Source organism: Neovison vison, chromosome 8 (assembly GCF_020171115.1).
Source record: "Neovison vison isolate M4711 chromosome 8, ASM_NN_V1, whole genome shotgun sequence".
NCBI lineage: Eukaryota > Metazoa > Chordata > Mammalia > Carnivora > Mustelidae > Neogale > Neogale vison.
The window spans coordinates 142,046,824-142,053,578 of NC_058098.1; positions in this window are offsets into that span (position 1 = coordinate 142,046,824).

Consider the following 6,755-nt stretch of genomic DNA (forward strand, 5'->3'; position numbering starts at 1 on the left):
TTAGACCGCGAATCCTACTTATCCCAACATCGCGTCGGCCCAGAAGTCGGATGCAGACCCCGGAAACGACCGAACGCATGGCCTTTCCTTCCGCAGCACCCAAGCAGGAGGGAAGGGCGTAAAGGCGCGGATGAACCAAGGCTGGCCGTGGCTCGAGGGCTGCTGTCCGGGCCACGGCACACGCACCACGGGCCCGAGTAGCCTCCTCTACTTCTGGACACACAGAAACTTTCACGGTGAAATTATACACGTTACATGCCTTATCCACACAGAGAGAGAACGGGGCGCGGGGGCATCGTCCTCTCTCCCCGGATCACTCACACACCCCAGCTGTCCCTGCGTCCTCCCCTCCCTCTGGTGCCCAGGGCCGCCCCTCCCCCAGCAGGACACCAGTGCCACCTTTCTCAAACTAGAGGCCCCTGTCAAACGGCTGGCGGGTGTGGCTCCTCGTCCAGTCACAGTAAGAGCCGGTGTCCCTCAAGGTCCACAGGGCGCCCCCGACTCGCCCGTCCCAGCCCCGGGTATGTCCTGCCCCATCGCTGGGGCGGCAGGACGCGTGCGAGCGAGTGAGGCTGCCCCCTCTGCTGGAAGGTTCTTCCTGCGGTTCTGCACAGGCGTCCTCACCTCCCTTCAAGCCTGTGCTCCACGATCACCTTCTCAGTAAGCCGGACGCCCCCATTCACAGCGACATTTCCACTCTCCAGCACCTCCCACACCCCGAACCCATGCACCTCTGTTTCGACAGCAGACAGACATACTGTGTAAGGTGCTTATCCTTGTATCGTCCGTCTCCCCCGCTGAGACGTGAGCTCCAGGAGCACAGTGATCTCCGTCTGGTCCACAGACACTGCCCTGGGGCTTGGAACACGGCCCGGCACGTGCGAGATGCTTAGTAAATATTTCCTACATACATGACTGAATGAATAATGTTTTCTAACTCATTCCGTGTTTTAAAATACTGCTTCCCTCACTGGACTGAAATCTTCCTGAGGATGAAAAGGTGCAGGAGAAAACTGCTGACATTGATCATGACTTTTCAGTAAAGTCATACCCAGTGCGTGGAGTTTACAGTAAAGTCATACCCAGTGCGTGGACTTTACAGTAAAGCCATACCCAGTGCGTGGAGTTTTCAGTAAAGCCATACCCAGTGCGTGGAGTTTACAGTAAAGCCATACCCAGTGCGTGGAGTTTTCAGTAAAGTCATACACAGTGCGTGGAGTTTTCAGTAAAGTCATACCCAGTGCGTGGACTTTACAGTAAAGCCATACCCAGTGCGTGGACTTTACAGTAAAGTCATACCCAGTGCGTGAAGTTTACAGTAAAGCCATACACAGTGCGTGGAGTTTTCAGTAAAGCCATACACAGTGCGTGGAGTTTACAGTAAAGTCATACCCAGTGCGTGGAGTTTATCTCATTTAATCCGCGGAATGCTGAGATGCCGGTATTGCAGCATCTTACAAATGAAGAAACGCGCCTTTGAGAGGCCAAGGGAAGTGTACAGACCACGCAGCTGGGAAGGGAGCCATGGTTCCAACCCAGATGCGCCTAACTTTGTTTGACATATGAAAGTTCTTAGCACAGTGCTGGCCTACGGGGACGACACAGACGGCGAGTGAGACCGTTCTGCAATCGTGTGCACAGTCCTGTGACGTTCAGGCCCTGGGCCAAGGCTGGGATTACACCTGCTCCTCAGGGGCTGACAGCTGAGGGCAGGACACGGACACAACAGCGGGCGGTGCTGGTGATCAAGACGGCAGTGACGCCCTTATAGCACGCCCGGACCTCTGGGGCCCTGGGGGCTCCCACTGGGAATGGACTCCTAAGCCAGGACTCAAGGAGGAGGAGGGGCAGGGGAGACACGCAGGCAGGGGAGGCTGCGGGACCCACAAGCTAGAAGGCAACATCTGTCCACACCTGCCCCATCCAACCTAGAAGCTGCTGGCCGTGCGTGGCCATCTAATACATCTAATAATGTAATTATACAATTTCATTATAATTAAATAAATCTAATAAAATGAACAGTGCCACTTTCCCTCGGACTAGCCACGTTGAGTGGACTCGGGAGCTCACATGGCCTCCACGTTGAGTGGCGCACACGCAGAACAGTCCGTCACAGAAAGCTCTACTCAGCTGTGCGGGGAAGCGCCGGGCTCCCTCTCCACCACCATGCACTGAGGCCGGACCACGAGTCAGATACGCGCCCCGCACAGCCTGCGTCTAAGGCTCCTGCGTGGACCTCACTCTGCCACGGCCGGGGCAGCTCGTCAAAGCCGAGACGTGGCAGGTTTGCTCGGTCCCGGCTCAGGCTCGGCCGGGCTCTCCAGTGGCCCCACCTGGGCTCAGGACCTCCGAGCTGGGGGCCAGCGCGCCCGGTGCCAGGTCCGCACCTGTGGGCCACGTGGGCTTTCCCCCGACGGCAGCGCAGTAACCGTCCCGTGTCCCCGACAAGATCACACGGAGCCCAGCCAGCCATGGATGCTGGACAAAGCCTTCTCGCATATTTAATTTTCTTGAATAATCACATGACATTTGATTCACCTGGTCATTCTTTTGAAAAGTCCCCATTTTCTCCCTGGCGGTTGCGGCGAGCTCCATATGCAGCAGGACGGAGCTCGCTAACATTCCGCCAAAGCCAACAGCTTAAGGCCCCTCTTCCAGCTACCCAGCTGGACAGAAAACGCTGGGTGTTCTGGCAACACGGGGTAGGTGCCTTGTGGGTCCTGTCATCTGCCTCCCTCCTGGCCAGAGCAGCGGAAAGGGGCATTCTTTTCACGCCTGCTGTAGTCCATCTTTTTCTTCACTGTGCCTTGGGTGACCTCCACCAAGAAGTGCACGCAGCCGCCATGGACCAGAGGCTGCAGATGTGCGCGGAAAGAGCCAGACAGACGAGCATTTTCCACATTTCTCGAAGGGATCAGTGCTCCCACCCCCAAATCCTGACCCTCAGATTTAGACAGTCACTTCAGCACTTCCTTAGAACACAAAACAAAACCAACAAAAAACCCTGCTCCCTTCTGCAAATGAATGTTTCCATTTTGCAAATAAATAAACTCGCAGCTCTCAAGAAAGCACCAACTTCAGGGTCAGGGTCGCAGTGCCCTCTGTGGCGCAGGCAGCAAGGCAGGACCTTCCCAGCCCCGGCGTCTGTGGCGCAGGTGGCCCCGGGGGAACCCGCAGGGGGAGGCCATACAGCCTGCTCCTCAAACTGGATGAACATGCTTTCCTCAAGCCCCTTGGTGTGCAGGCGCATTCGCTGAAGAGCCCACAAACCAGCTGCAGATTTTCAATGCCGACGTTTGCTTTTCCAAGTGAAACCCGGCGTTCAGACCCGTCTGTTTTCGGTTTGTGAATTCGGTTTGGGGCAGAGGTTTCCCCCCGGGCTCCTGCCTTGGCCTTCCCACCGCCCCCATGTCCCGGCGCTTCCCCCCAGCCTGCACGGTCGCCCCGAGCTGGGGCGCCAGCGGAGGCGGCACGGCTGCCTCGGGACACAGTCACGCAGACACCTCCAACATTCTCTCGCTGAAGCTCCTCTTGCGGCCACGAGCCGGCGGCCACGAGCTTCGCATGTGCTTCTGTGAGATAACGCAGAAACCAGCCCTCGCCGCACACGGCAGACGTGCCACCAGAGATAAACGGGCAAGAAGCCCGAAGCCCTGGACTGGTTCCTAGAAACAGCAGAGGAGGGGAGGGCGCAGGTGACGGTCAGCACGATGTTCTCTACTGCTGCTCACCCCTCCCCCGGCCGTACCAGAGGTCAGGCCTGCAAGTACCAGAGACCATCCCTACCAGGCCCTCAGTGTGCAAAAGACATAACACTGGCCGGGTATCTTACGGTTGTGCTAAGATGGGAACCATTTGCCACACATCATATGCAACTTTCAGTCCGATGAAATATAAAACTCAGCTTCTTGGTCGCACCGGCCGCGTTTTATGGGCTCAGGAGCCAGGTGTGCCTGGGAGCTTCTGCACAGAGCAGCCCAGAAGAGCGATGTCCATTGCTGGAGAAGCTTCTAGCAACGGTCCCTACTGTAGGGAGCACCGTTGTCTTAATATCCCTTTTTATTAATTTAGACACAACGTTCCGCGATCTTAGAGCTCTTTGGCGGCCTCTTGTCAGTGCCGGAACGTGCTGACTCAGGCCAGCCCGTCTCTTTGACTCCCTTGTGCCTGACCCCGTGACAAGGGACTTCACACAACAAGGGGGATCTTGCAGGCGGGATTGTGTCCACAGATCCCGGGGCCCACGGACAGGGCCGCTCCGCACCCTCGAGCAAGCAGGAGAGAAAACGGAGCCATCGGATCCTTGAGGGCAGAGGCTGTGGCACCATCAGCTGTGCCCGTTTTAAGGGACACACAGAGGTGCACCTGGGACACTCACTAGAGCCACGGGGACCCCAGGCCCACCCCGCTGTCTGGGAGCATCCAGCCCGACCCGGCAAAGGCCCGCCTGACCCGTCTCGGGCCATCCTGGCCTCCCCGCGGTGGAGCACCGACAGCACCCACTGGTCGCCTGGAGGCCTGTCCGCCAAGCTGGCGCCTCCACTAAAGGTCTGGGTCTGGTTGCAGTTGGGTCCTGCCACGCTTTCCCTAAAATAAGTGTAACAGCATGAGACGGGCGTCCGGAAGACAATGGGCATCTTGGGTCCCAACCCTGCCTCCTCGCCTGCTTTCCTGCCTCATACCTGTTCTCCTGCTTTCCTCACGCCAGCTGGGGCGTTACCTGTGATCATACCCATTGCAGAGATGCCCAGAGAGGCCAGGCGCTTGCCCAGTGTCACACGGTAATGAAAGGGGCGGGGACGGGTTTCCAGGGGCCTGGGGATGAAGCCACAGACCCACCCCTTTGTTAACAATGAAGAAAACAGCACCGTCTTCACTGTCTCCCCAGGAGCTGCATAATTCCTTATGTGTTCTCCAGACACTCTGGAAGGCCAGGATAGGGTAAGTTTCTCCACCCCAGGATACACATGTGAGGAAGAAAGCAGAATGACCCCACAAGCCAGCTCTCACACTCCTGCGGATTCATGGGAGACCACAGACACACCCGTCCAAAGGGACGAGTTCTCGGGTTTACAGCCGCATCCTCTATGACGGCCGAGATAAGGAGCAGCCCGGTGTCCACCGACCCACGCACGGAGAAAAGAGATGTGCTGTAGACACACAGTAGCCTGTCACTCAGCCATCAGAAAGAATGAAGTCTTGCCACTTGTAAGGACACGGATGGGGCCGGAGAGTACTCCGCTGGTGAAATAAGTCCGTCAGAGAAAGACAAGTATCATATGGTTTCGCTCATGTGGAATTTAAGGAAGAAAACAAACGAGCAAAGGGAAAAAAGACAGAGAGACAAACCCAGACACAGACTGTTACCTACAGAGACACACGGACGTCCCCAGAGGCGGGGGGAGGGGGAGCAGGTGACGGGGATGGAGGAGACCGGGTCGTGAGCAGCAGAGGGTGATCCGTGGGGCTGCTGGACCCCCATGTTCTACGCCTGAAAGCAACGTAACACCGTGCGTTAACTTTCCTGGAATCTCTTTTAGTGTGCCAAGGAAAAGAGGGGACCCCTCCCGTGCGGTTCCAGAACACTGTGCAGGCCTAACCACACACCGCACCCTGGCTGCGTGGAGGGAGCTCGCGGTCTGTGTCTGGGTTTCTCTCCTGAGCCATGAAGCCCGAACGTGTCCCTCACGGCCCAGGCTCCAAGTCCTTGGGGACTTGTGGGGAAGCAGGTCCTCTGCCTGGCCGTGGGAGCTCGCAGCTCGGCACCTTGGGTGGCGTGGGCTCCCCCGGCTCTGCTCATCTCCCCGGCCGTCCAGTGTGTCCCCGTCCTGTCAACGGGGCAGACAAGGTCTCTGTGCGGGAGGGAGCGCCCGCCGGACCTGACCTTCCCTCACCCAAAGGCGCCTTCCGCCCGCACCACCCGTGGCATCTACTTCCAAGTCTGTGCGTTTAAATGAGGTTTTCAAAAATAATTCCTTGTGAGGGAACAAGATCCCCTCTGAAAGGGGCAAGCCGTGAGTGTGCGGGAGCGTTTTCTACAAGTCGCATCAGATTCGTCCGCCATGAGGAGCCTGAGGACAGTCACCTCTGGAGAGCGGGCGATCATTGTCTTACTGATGGAGAAAGTGTAATCCTGAAATTCCACGCGCTCAGGCGCCGCTCACGCTCTGCTGTCCCCTCGGGATTTGCCTTAAAAGACAAGACGTGTGGAGGGTGTGCAGGACAGCAGGAGAGTAAACCAGCAAGCCGGGCTCTGCCCGTAGGTGTGGGACCGCGGGAGCAGACCTTCTGCGACCCCCAGAGACCCACTGCACCTGCGGGGACTTCAGTGAAGCTTCAGCCAGAAGTGTGAGGTTTTTGGAGATAAAAGGAGTTGATTCATATTTGGCATAAAACCAGAGGGAGTTCAAGCAGCGGCTGGTGCAGCTGGCGGGCAGTAAGCCCAGGCCGGGCTCCCAGCACAACGCTGTGGCTCTTCTGTGGGCAGGACACCAGCCCGTTTCACCCCCGGACAAGCTCTGCAAAGACCCCTGACTCACGGGGGGCCTGGAGGAGCAGGGGTGGGGCGGGGAGCGCGGGGCATAGAGCAGGGCCCAGCCCGGCATCACAGGCCATGGGGGCTGGAACACCCCCAACCCGGCACCGGCCCCACACCCGCCCCGCGCTCCGTGGACGCCACTGGCCCCGGCCTTACCGATCGATGCCGTCAGAGGCTCGTCACACTGAGTCCCTCCCCGGCCCGTTCCTCTGTCACA